This window comes from Arachis stenosperma, chromosome 10 (assembly GCF_014773155.1).
Source record: "Arachis stenosperma cultivar V10309 chromosome 10, arast.V10309.gnm1.PFL2, whole genome shotgun sequence".
NCBI classification, from domain to species: Eukaryota; Viridiplantae; Streptophyta; class Magnoliopsida; order Fabales; family Fabaceae; genus Arachis; species Arachis stenosperma.
Genome location: NC_080386.1, coordinates 36332682 through 36345883, shown reverse-complemented (window position 1 = coordinate 36345883; position 13202 = coordinate 36332682).

The window sequence follows — 13202 nt, the reverse complement described above, 5'->3', positions numbered from 1 at the left end:
TCCTAACAAGAAAAAGAAAAAAGAACAATAAGAGTTGAAAAAGAAAGAAAGGTAATAAGAAATAAGGCTAGGCACCAAGGGCTTGAATCTTGAGGGATGTGTCTGTGGTGTTCTTGTACCAAGGATCTGCTTGGATGAATAAGTTCTTAGCAGTGCTTCATCACTTGGTAACTTGGGTTAAGTAACCTGGGATTATCAGCTGAAAGTCCACTATCAAGAGAAATCTTTGCTGCAGAACATTTAGTAACCCAAAGAAGTGTTAGACACCAAGGCCTCAAGGAAAGAAAATAACAAACCATGTGCCTGTGGTGTGCATGTATGGGGGAGAGAGACTTGAGGGAGTAAGTCCTTAGGGGTATTTCAACACCTAGCACCTTGAACTAACTAGTTCGGGAGTGTTGGCTAAATGCTTACTTTAAAGAGTTTCCCCCTTACAGAGCACTTAGCCTAAGAATGCAATAAACCCTGGAAAAGAAGGGAGGATCAGCAAATAATAAATCTCATAGGATGCAATCAAGCAAGTATTCAAGAACATGATAAGGGCCTGAAAACCAGTAAAGGAATGAACCTAAGTTGCTATGCATGAAACTCCATAAACCAGGAACTTTACTTTTGAAATAAGAACTTATTTCTCTTGTTCTTTCATTCATCATTCTGATGTTTCAGTACTTGCTTAGGGACAAGCAAGCATTAAGTTTGGTGTTGTGATGCCAAGGCATTTTGGCCAGTTTCACTGTCCTTTACTTTACTATTTTAGGATAGTTTCATGCATTTCCTTAGTAAATAAGCAAGTTTTGGGTAGAAATACACTTACATCTTGATTCAGGCAAACATTGTGAACTTTACATGATTTCATGAGAATTATGCATGAATTGAATGACAAATTGGATAATGCATGATCTCATGATTTAGAACCAAGCTTTGATTACACTTTATTTGCTTGATTTCAGGACGAAGGAAGCAAGGAAGAGCCACGTTAGTCTAACTAACGTGACCACTAACGTGGAATGGGAGCTAGCTTGCAACATTAATGGAAAAAGTGATCGCCAATAACGCCTTCGAAAGCCATCATAGCCCACGTTAGTGGCCATGTTAATTACATTAACGTGGAAGCTAACGTGGAGGAAAAGGGAAGCTCCAACGTTAGTGGTAAAAGTGAATACCACTAACGTTCCAAAAGGGGACAATTGGCCACGTTAAGAGTCACGTTAACTACATTAACGTGAACTCTAATGTGGGAGGAGCAAGGAATCGCCAACGTTAGTGACACTCACCTTTGTCACTAACGTTGGACTAAGCCCATATTGCCCACGTTAGTTGCCACGTTAAGTACATTAACGTGGAAGCTAACGTGGAAGAAAGAAATGATGGGCCAACGTTAGTGACACTCACCTTTGTCACTAACGTTGGAGATGGCAATCACCACCACGTTAGTGGTCACGTTAATGCAATTAACGTGAGGCACTAACGTAGGAAGAAAGGGCGTTTGAAGCGTTAGTGACAAAGGGAAGTGTCACTAACGCTCTCGAAACTTAGGCATGCCCACGTTAAGGGTCACGTTAGTTATACTAACATGAACTCTAACGTGGGGAAAAGGGGCAATAAGCAACGTTATTGGAAAAGGTGAATGCCAATAACGTTTGCGAAGGACCAATGGTCACGTTAGTGCCACTAACGTTGAAGTTAACGTGGATCATTTCTTGGCTTGGAACGTTAGTGAAAAAGGTGATCGTCACTAACGTTCTCGAACCCACATTTTCACTTAACGTTAACACCACTAACGTCCTAACTAAAGTCCATGCCTAACTCACATTTTTTCAGCAAGCAAAGCTGAGCCCACTGAAGACTATAATTGCTTCAACTAAAGATCCAAAGGCCCATATCCAAGACTTGAAGAGCCAACTAGAAGATCCGAAGAGTAGTATATATAGGAGTAGTTTTGAACTAGTAAGGAGCTTTTGGCATTTTGGAGAACTACACTCTGTATATTTTACTTTCTCTTTAACTTCTAGTTTGATTTCATGATGTACTCTTCTTTATCATTTTTCATTCCTAGAGCTATGAACAACTAAACCCCTTTTCATTGGGTTAGGGAGCTCTATTGTAATTTGATGGATCTATACTAGTTTTTATTATTCTTCTTCTTTCTTTTCTCTTGATTTTACTAGAAGGCTTTCAATCTTCATCCAATTGGGTAGTGATGCACGGAAACTTGTCTCTCAAAAAATCTTCCTTCGGCAAGTATACTGAATTGTCGTCAAGTAATAACTCACAAAAGAGTGAGGTCGAACCCCATAGAGATTAATGGGTTAAGCAATCAATGGTTAATTGATTATCCTAGTTAGACGAATCATATTGGAGTGATAAGTAACAAGGAAAGGTAAATGGCGTAAAAGTAAAGAAAGCAATAAAGTTCAGAGAAGTAAAATGGCAAGAAAAGTAAATGTAAGAACTAAAAATAAAATGAACATTGGGATCAAGAGATATTGCAATCCTCCGAATCAAGTTCATTCTCATCTCTTCCTCAATCAATGCATTCATTGATCTCCTTGGCAATATTAAATGATTGGATCCCAATTTCTTGGTAATTCAACCTCGCTCTCAAATCTTGATCAATAGCCAATTCTTTGGTCTAATTGCTCATGAGAAGAGATGAAGTTTGGTCACTGATTATACCACACACATTCATAGATCAAAGTATTGGTAGGATTAAATGTCACAATATCCATCCAACCCCCAACCTAATCCAATGTGAGAGAGCATTTCTAGCATGATTTCCTCATTCTTCTTCCAAGGTTCAGAGGAAATCCAAGTATGAGCAATTTCTCTTCCGAAACAATTACCCAATTGGATGAAGATTGAAAGCTCTCTAGTAAAATCAAGAGAAAAGAAAGAAGAAGAAGGATAAGAACTACAATTGATCCATTGAATCACAATAGAGCTCTCTAACCCAATGAAAAGAGTTAGTTGATCATTGCTCTACAAAAATAGAAAAGAAAGAAAGTGCAGAAAAGTAAAGACAAAGATTAAAACTAAAATGAAAACCTCAAAATTCATCAATGAGAAGTACAAAGAAAAGAAAGAGAAGGAAAAGTGTGTGAGGGGAGGGAGTCCGAAGACCCCTCTTCAATCCGCTATTTTCCAGAATGTCAGTCCCCCTGAATGTAAAAACTAAGGCCCTTATATAGGCTCTCCTAAATTACAAAATGAAAGCAAATTACAATTAAATAAAAATTCCTATTCTAGATGCTTCTTGTGGCCTTGATTGGTTGACACTTGTGGGCTTGCTTCCTTGAGGTTGGGTGGTCCTTGAAAGAGAAGTGAATCAAGTTGAGGTCCAGGTGCTAATCATTAGTGCCACCGTTAGCCTCACTAATGCTACATGTGTGGCGTTAGTGCTGAAGTTAGTGTGGCTAACGTCACACTTGCTACCCAGTTGGTGTTTTTGGGGCTTAAAAGATGCATCTTGTTTGTCCTCCAATTTCATGCCCACTATGGACTATTATATATCGTTGGAAAGCTCTGAATGTCAGCTTTCTAACTCAACTATAATCACTTCAATTGGACCTCTATAACTCAAGTTATGCTCATTTGAAGTGGACAAGGTCGCTGGTCTAGTCGCTGGCGTTATTGGAAAACATGAGTGCCAATAACGTCCGCGAACAGGGGATGACAAGTGCCAGGTTCTGGAGCTCAAACTTAATGTCCATGATGAGCGGATATTTTATACGCTTTTTGAGGGTAATTTCATGTAGATTTTAGAGTGTTTTAATTAGTTTTTAGTATATTTTTATTAGTTTTTAGGCAAAATTCATATTTCTGGACTTTACTATGAGTTTGTGTGTTTTTATGTGATTTCAGGTATTTTTCTGACTAAAATTGAGGGAGCTGAGCAAGGATTTGATTCAGGCTGAAAAAGGACTGCTGATGCTGTTGGATTCTGACCTCCCTGCACTCGAAATAGATTTTCTAGAGCTACAGAACTCCAAATGGCGCGCTTCAAATTTCTTTGGAAAGTAGACATCCAGGGCTTTCCAGAAATATATAATAGTCCATACTTTGCTCAAGGATGGACGATGTAAACTGGCGTTCAACACCAGTTCTATGTTGCAGTCTAGCGTCCAGCGCCAGAAACAAGTTACAGGTTGGAGTTCAACGCCAGAAAAGGATCCAAAGCTGGCGTTGAATGCCCAAAACAGCCCTATGCACGTGATTAGCTTGAGTCTCAGCCCCAGCACACACCAAGTGGGCCCCAGAAGTGGATCTCGGCACTATCCATCTTAGTTTACTCATTTTCTGTAAACCTAGTTTACTAGTTTAGTATTTAAACAACTTTTAGAGACTTATTTTGTATCTCATGTCATTTTTAGATCTGAACTTTGTATTTTGACGGCATGAGTCTCTAAACCCCATTGTTGGGGGTGAGGAGCTCTGTTGTGTCTCGATGAATTAATGAAAGTATTTCTGTTTTCCATTCAAACATACTTGTTCCTATCTAAGATGTTCATTCGCGCTTCAATGTGACGAAGGTGATGATTCGTGACACTCGTCATCATTCTCAACCCATGAACATGTGCCTGACAACCACCTCCGTTCTATATCCGATTGAATGAGTATCTCTTAGATCTCTTAATCAGAATCTTCGTGGTATAAGCTAGAATTGATGGCGGCATTCATGAGAATCCGGAAAGTCTAAACCTTGTCTGTGGTATTTCGAGTAGGATTCGATGATCGAATGACTGTGAGGAGCTTCAAACTCGCGAGTGCTGGGCGTAGTGACAGACGCAAAAGGACGAAGAATCCTATTCCAGTATGAATGAGAACCGATAGATGATTAGCCGTGCGGTGACAGCGCATCTGGATTATTTTCACTGAGAGGACGGATGGTAGCCATTGACGATGGTGATCCACCAACACACAGCTTGCCATAGGAGGGACGTGCGTGCATGAACAAGAAGACAGAGGAAAACAGAGATTCAGAAGACAAAGCATCTCCAAAACTCCAACATATTCTCCATTATTTCTCAACAAGTATTTATTTTATGCCCTTTTATCTTCTACAATTCAAATTGCTAATAATTATTATTATCTTGACTAAGATTTACAAGATAAACATAGATTGCTTCAAACCAACAATCTCCGTGGGATTCGACCCTTACTCACGTAAGGTATTACTTGGACGACCCAGTGCACTTGCTGGTTAGTTGTGCGAATTTGTAAGAGAACTCTTTTAGTAACATTAACATGTAACAAATTCGTGCACCAAGGTTTTGGTGCCATTGCCGGGGATTGTTCGAGTTTGAACAACTAAGGTTTATTTTGTTGCTTAGATTAGAAAATTTTCCTTTTTGGTTTAGAGTCTTTTATTATTATTTTTGGTTGATTTTTTCTTTTTAAAATCCATATTTTTTTCTTTTAAAAATTTTTCGAAAATTTTATTTTTTTTTTAGTTTTTCTGTTTGAGTTTAGTTTCACATTTTAAGTTTGGTGTCAATTGCATGTTGTTATTTTCCTTTAAATTTTCGAAAATTGTGTTAATTGTTCTTTCTTAATCTTCAAGTTGTTCTTGTGTATTTTCTTGTTTGATCTTTAGTTTTTCTTGTTCTGTTTCTTTTCCTATTATTCTTATGCTTTTTCAAAACATTAGCTTTCAAAATTCTACTTCTTCAAAACAAGTGTTACATTTACTGCCCAATTGGTTGGAGCGTTGGTCTATGTTCTTGGTCATTGGGTATCTTCTTTCAAAATAATTTTTCTTTAATTAAATCTTATGCCAAACTCTAAGTTTGGTGTTTTCTTGTTAATCTTTTTATAATTTTCGAAAATTTTAGTTTGGTTTTCTAAAAATTTTAATTTTGGTGTTCTTTCTTCATGTTCTTATTGTTCTTGTGAGTCTTCAAAGTGTTCTTGAGTTTTCCTTGTGTCTTGATCTTAAAATTTTTTAGTTTGGTGTTCCTTGGTTTTTTCCCTCCAAAATTTTTGAAAACAAGGAATATTAGATCTAAAAATTTTAAATCTTGTGCTATTTTATTGTTTTTCTCTTTCCTCTTTAAATTCAAAAATATATTTTCTCTCTATTTTAAAGTAAACTTTCGAATTTTACTTTTAAAATTCAGATTTTTATTTCAAAATTTAAAATCTTTTTCAAAAATCATATTCAAAAATTTTTCAAATCTTCTTAATTAAGTAATTATTTTAGTTTTAAAATATTTTTATTTTATTATTAATTTTCGAAATTTACATTTGATTTGTAGTTATTTTATTTAAATTGTTCTCTTTCTATAAATTAAAATAAATAAAAATAAATCCAAGTCATCTCCCTTTATCCATCATGGACATAAGTGGAAATGAACAGTCCAGGAGGACTCTGGGGTCATATTCTAACCCCTCTACTGCTTCATATGGGAGTAGCATCTGCATACCCTCCATTGGAGTCAGTAGCTTTGAGTTGAATCCTCAGCTCATTATCATGGTGCAGCAAAGTTGCCAGTATTCCGGTCTTCCACAGGAAGAACCTACAGAGTTTCTGGCACAGTTCTTACAAATTGCTGACACAGTACATGATAAGGAAATAGATCAGGATGTCTACAGACTATTACTGTTTCCATTTGCTGTAAAAGATCAAGCTAAGAGGTGGTTAAATAACCAACCTAAGGCCAGCATAAGAACATGGAAACAGCTGACAGAAAAATTCCTGAATCAGTATTTTCCTCCAAAAAGGATGACACAGCTAAGGCTGGACATCCAAGGCTTTAAACAAGGAGATAATGAATCTCTTTATGATGCCTGGGAGAGATACAGAGAGATGCTAAGAAAATGCCCCTCTGAGATGTTTTCAGAGTGGGTTCAATTAGACATCTTCTATTATGGGCTTACAGAAAGAGCTCAGATCTCTCTAGATCACTCAGCTGGTGGATCTATCCACATGAGAAAGACAATTGAAGAAGTTCAAGAGCTCATTGATACAGTTGCCAGAAATCAGAACCTGTACTTAAGCAGTGAATCTTCCATGAAAGAAGAAGCTAAAGCAGTAATTGCTGAACTTAGTCCTATTGAACAAGCTACCGAATTCAATCAACAATTGGATTTTCTAACAAAACAGCTAGCTGAATTCAAGGAGATGCTACTAGACACTAAAAAGGACAATAAAAACATGGAGGCGCAATTAAATCAGACAAGACAACAGTTATCAAAACAGATAACAAAAGAATGCCAAGCAGTTCAACTAAGAAGTGGGAAAACACTAAATACCTCACTTCAAGGTAGCAGGAAAACAAGAGATGAGCACACTACCCAAATTCCATCTGGGGACAGTAAGAGCCCGGAAAGGAATAATTCTGACGTTCAAATAGCAGAAAATGGGTGGAGAGCTAGCATTGAACGCCCAACCCATGTCCAAACCTGGCGTTCAACGCCAGAAACAAGCAATGGATTGGCGTTGAATGCCCAAAATGGGTCCAGTTCTGGCGTCGATATTATTGACTCTTTGGTGAAAGAGGTCAATATGACTGAGAGTCTCGAATCAGAGCTAGAGGACATCTTTAAAGATGTTCAGCCTGATCTGGAGGAATCAGAGACAATAATAGAACCTCTAAAAATCCCTCAGGAAGAGGAGAAACCTCCTAAACCCGAGCTCAAACCATTACCACCATCCCTGAAATATGCATTTCTGGGAGAAAGTGAACCTTTCCTGTAATTATAAGCTCTACCTTAGAGCCACAGGAAGAGGACGCACTAATTAAAGTTCTACGGACACACAAGACAGCTCTTGGGTGGTCCATCAGTGATCTTAAGTGCATTAGCCCAGCCAGATGCATGCACAAGATCCAATTAGAGGGTGATGCCAACCTAGTGGTTCAACCACAGAGGCGGATAAATCCAGCTATGAAGGAGGTGGTGCAGAAGGAGGTCACTAAATTACTAGAGGCTGGGATTATTTATCCTATTTCTAATAGCCCCTGGGTAAGCCCTGTCCAAGTTGTCCCTAAGAAGGGTGGTATGACAGTGGTTCATAATGAAAAACATGAACTGGTTCCTACAAGAATAGTTACAGGGTGGCGAATGTGTATTGATTATAGAAGGCTCAATACAGCCACCAGAAAGGATCATTTTCCTCTACCATTCATAGACCAGATGCTAGAAAGACTAGCAGGTCATGAATACTACTACTTCCTGGATGGATATTTGGGTTATAATCAAATTGCAGTAGATCCACAGGATCAAGAGAAAACAGCATTCACATGTCCATCTGGAGTATTTGCGTACAGAAGGATGCCATTTGGCCTGTGCAATGCACTTGCAACCTTTCAAAGGTGCATGCTCTCAATTTTCTCTGATTTTGTGGAAAAATTTCTGGAAGTCTTTTATGGATGACTTTTCAGTATTTGGAGACTCATTCAGCTCCTGTCTTGATCATTTAGCACTTGTTCTAAATAGATGCCAAGAGACTAACCTGGTTTTAAACTGGGAGAAATGTCACTTTATGGTGACTGAAGGAATTGTCCTTAGGCATAAAATCTCGAACAAAGGAATAGAGGTGGATCAAGCTAAGGTCGAGGTAATTGAAAAATTACCACCACCAGCCAATGTTAAGGCAATCAGAAGCTTTCTGGGGCATGCAGGATTCTATAGGAGGTTTATAAAAGATTTTTCAAAAATCGCCAAACCTCTAAGTAATCTGCTAGCTGCTGACACACCATTTATTTTTGATAAAGAGTGTCTGCAGGCGTTTGAGACCCTGAAAGCTAAACTGGTCACAGCACCAATCATCTCTGCACCAAACTGGACATTACCTTTTGAACTAATGTGTGATGCCAGTGACCATGCCATTGGTGCAGTATTGGGACAGAGGCATGACAAGCTTCTGCACGTCATTTACTATGCCAGTCATGTTTTGAATGACGCACAGAAGAACTACACAACCACAGAAAAAGAGCTACTTGCAGTGGTTTATGCCATTGACAAATTTAGATCCTATTTGGTAGGATCAAAAGTGATTGTGTACACTGATAATGTTGCTCTTAAATATCTACTCACAAAGCAGGATTCAAAACCCAGACTCATCAGATGGGTGTTGCTTCTGCAAGAGTTTGATATAGAAATAAGAGAATAAGAGACAGAAAAGGGACAGAGAACCAAGTAGCAGATCACCTGTCCCGTATAGAACCAGTAGAAGGGGCGTCCCTCCCTCTTACTGAGATATCTGAAAACTTTCCGGATGAGCAGCTCTTTACCATTCAGGAAGTGCCATGGTTTGCAGACATTGCAAACTACAAGGCAGTGAGATTCATACCCAAAGAGTACACCAGGCAACAAAAGAAAAAATTGATTACTGATGCAAAGTACTACTTGTGGGATAAACCTTATCTCTTTAAGAGATGTGCAGATGGAATAATCCGCAGATGTGTGCCTAGAGAAGAAGCACAGATGATACTGTGGCATTGCCATGAATCACAATATGGAGGCCACTTCGGAGGTGAGCGTACAGCCACCAAGGTCCTCCAATGTGGGTTCTACTGGCCTACTCTTTACAAAGATTCCCGAGAGTTTGTACGTAACTGCGACAATTGCCAAAGAGCTGGTAATCTGCCGCATGGTTACGCCATGCCTCATCAAGGGATCTTGGAGATTGAGTTATTTGACGTATGGGGAATTGATTTCATGGGACCTTTCCCACCATCATACTCAAATACATATATTCTGGTAGCAGTGGACTATGTATCTAAATGGGTGGAGGCCATTGCCACACCCACTAATGATACTAGGACAGTACTGAAATTCCTCCAGAAAAATATCTTCAGCAGGTTTGGGGTCCCTAGAACGTTAATTAGTGATGGGGTTCTCACTTCTGCAACAGACAGCTCTCCTCTGCTATGGCTCGGTATGGAATCAGTCACAGGGTGGCAACTCCATATCATCCACAGACAAATGGACAAGCTGAAGTCTCTAATAGAGAACTAAAAAGAATCCTGGAACGGACTGTGAATACCCGTAGAAAGGATTGGGCAAGAAGCTTGGATAATGCTCTGTGGGCTTACAGAACAGCATTTAAAACTCTTATAGGAACCTCTCCATACCACCTTGTGTATGGCAAGGACTATCACTTTCCCGTGGAACTGGAACATAAGGCCTACTAGGCAACCAGATTCCTAAACTTTGATGCCACTTTAGCCGGAGAAAAAAGATTGCTCCAGCTAAATGAGCTAGAGGAATTCAGACTCATGGCTTTCGAAAATGCCAAGCTTTACAAAGAAAAAACAAAAAGGTGGCATGACAGAAAGCTGTCATCCAGAGTCTTTGAACTAGGACAGAAGGTCCTGCTATTTAACTCTAGGCTCAGGATATTCTCCGAAAAATTGAAATCCCGGTGGAGGGGACCATATGTGATTACAAGTGTGTCACCATATGGCTATGTAGAGTTGCAAGACAGTGATTCTGACAATAAGTTCATTGTTAACGGACAAAGAATCAAGCATCATCTTGGAAACAACTTTGAGCAAGAATGCTCAAAGTTGAGACTTGACTAAAAAGCTCAGTGATAGTCCAGCTAATGACAATAAAGAAGCGCTTGCTGGGAGGCAACCCAGCCATGGGGCATCAATCCTCTAAGCATTTTGCCCTATTCTTGATTTTATTTGTTTATATAAAGTTCATTGATACTAAGGTAAAGAATCAATTGTATAAGTTCACAGAGTTACAGAAGGATTCGGCACACAAAACAGAGAAAAAGAGCTCACTGGCAAGAAAACGCCAGTAAAAGTCTGTTTTGGGCGTTCAACGCCCAAAAGGGGCATCCACTGGGCGTTGAACGCCAGTAAGGATAGCCATCTGGGCGTTTAACGCCAGATTTACAACGTCCTGGGCGTTCAGAAAAATGCCCAGTGACAAAGGAATTCTGGGCGTTCAACGCCAGAAAAAAGCAGCAACTGGGCATTGAACGCCCAGGAGAAGCAGCATTTGGGCGTTTAAACGCCGGATGGTGGGGAGGAGGTAAATTCGTTTTTAATTCAATTTTTCCATTTTAATTCCAATTTTTATGTTTCAATTCATGATTTCTTGCATAAACATGTTAAGAACCCTGATTTCTAAAATCCTTAATTTCTAAAAACCCTTCTTTAAAATTAGCAAATGTATCTTAATTCATAAACACAAATCCTTTTTAATCCAATTCAATTCTTTTTCAAATTTTTCAAAACAATTTTTTTTAAATTTCTAAAATGTTTTCAACTAATCATTATCTTTTTCAAAATCCAAATTTATCTTTTTCAAATATCTCTTCATATCCTTTCAATTTTAAATCACATCTTTTCATATCATGCTTATCTTTTCCAAATCAATCTTTTTTATCATATCTTTTCTAAATTTTCGAACCCACCCCCCTCTCCCTTTAAATATGGGTTCGGCCTCCCTCCCCTCCCATCCACAATTGCACCTAGCTCTCCTTCTATCCCTCTCCTTTCTTTTCTTTTGCTTGAGGACAAGCAAACCTCTAAGTTTGGTGTGCTTATCCGTGATCACTAAGATCATGGCTCCTAAAGGAAAACAACCCACTCCAAGAGGCAAGAAAGAGAGCGTTCCAAAACCACTTTGGAATCAAGGGAAGTTCTTAACTAAAGAACATTCAGACCATTATTACAAAATAATGGGTCTAAGATCAGTGATCCCGGAAGTTAGATTCGATCTGAAAGAAGACGAATATCCGGAGATCCAGGAGCAAATTCGAATCAGGAACTGGGAGATCCTAGCTAATCCTGAAACGAAAGTGGGAAGGAATATGGTCCAGGAGTTCTATGCTAATATGTGGCAGACAGACAGGCAAAGACTATCTGGATCTGCTTTCTATGACTATCGGACCGTGGTCAGAGGAAAGATTGTTCATACCCACCCTGAAAAGATCAGGGAGATCTTGAAGCTACCTCAGTTGAAAGATGATCCAAACTCCTTCAATAGGAGAATGATGAGAACAGACAAGGGCCTGGATAAGATTCTAGAGGATATATGTATCCCTGGAGCCAGGTGGACCACCAGCACGAAGGGTGTCCCAAATCAACTCAAAAGAGAAGATCTCAAACCAGTCGCCAGAGGATGGCTGGACTTCATTGGGCATTCTCTGCTGCCCACTAGCAACCGTTCTGAAGTCACTATTAGAAGAGCAGTGATGATCCATTGCATCATGATGGGAAAAGAAGTGGAAGTTCATCAACTGATTTCAACTGAATTTTACAAAATTGCAAACAAAAATTCCAAAGATGCCAGGTTGGCTTATCCAAGCTTGATTTCTATGCTCTGCAAGGACGCTGGAGTGAGGATGGGAATAACTGAGTATATCTCAGTTGAGCGGCCAATCACCAAAGTATCAATGGAAAAACGACAAGCACACGATGACCCCATCAAGAAGAGTACACAGGAATTTCTCCCAGAAATCCCTCAATCTGAATACTGGGAGTATCTTGAAACATCTATCACCAAGATGCAAGAAGCTATGGAACAAATAATGAAAGAACAGAAGGAACAAAGTAGCATTCTTTGCTATTTGCTTAAAGAACAAGAGGAGCAAGGGCGTGATTTAAGGGAATTAAAGCATCAGAAATTATCTCTTGAAGGACCAAGCACCCCACAGATTAAAGGAACATCCACTTCCCAGAATAAAGGTTGTTAAATTCTAATTTTAGTTTTAACTCTGTGATGGTTGTTGTTCATACCCTGACCGAGCTCCTCAAACTCGGCAAAATCCATGAAAGGTCCGACCTCATCCCAAGGCCCACGCCTAAGGTCGGACCTCGGACAAATAAAGCTAAGAAGGCCCATCAAAAGGAACGAAGCCCAAAACCTAAAGGCCGAAAAAGCCTAGGAAAGGCGGTTCCGCAAAGATAGAGGTAAAACTCCCAAAAGATAAGATAAGATAGGAATATCTTATCCAGGGAAGATCACGACCAACTACTATAAATACACTGGAGCACCCAGGTATGACATACATTCCACATTCTACACATATCTGCTTGGACCCATGCTAACTTAAGCATCGGAGTGTCATTGCAGGTACAACCACCAATCGCCAACACATCAAGCTCGGGTCCCTGACCCCCACCTCGGGCCTCTCCAGACGACCGAGCTACACGTTTCAGGTAACCCCCGGAACATTGGCGCCGTTGCCGGGGACCTGGAAGTCATCCCTTTACCATGGCGGACGACCCTCTCAACAA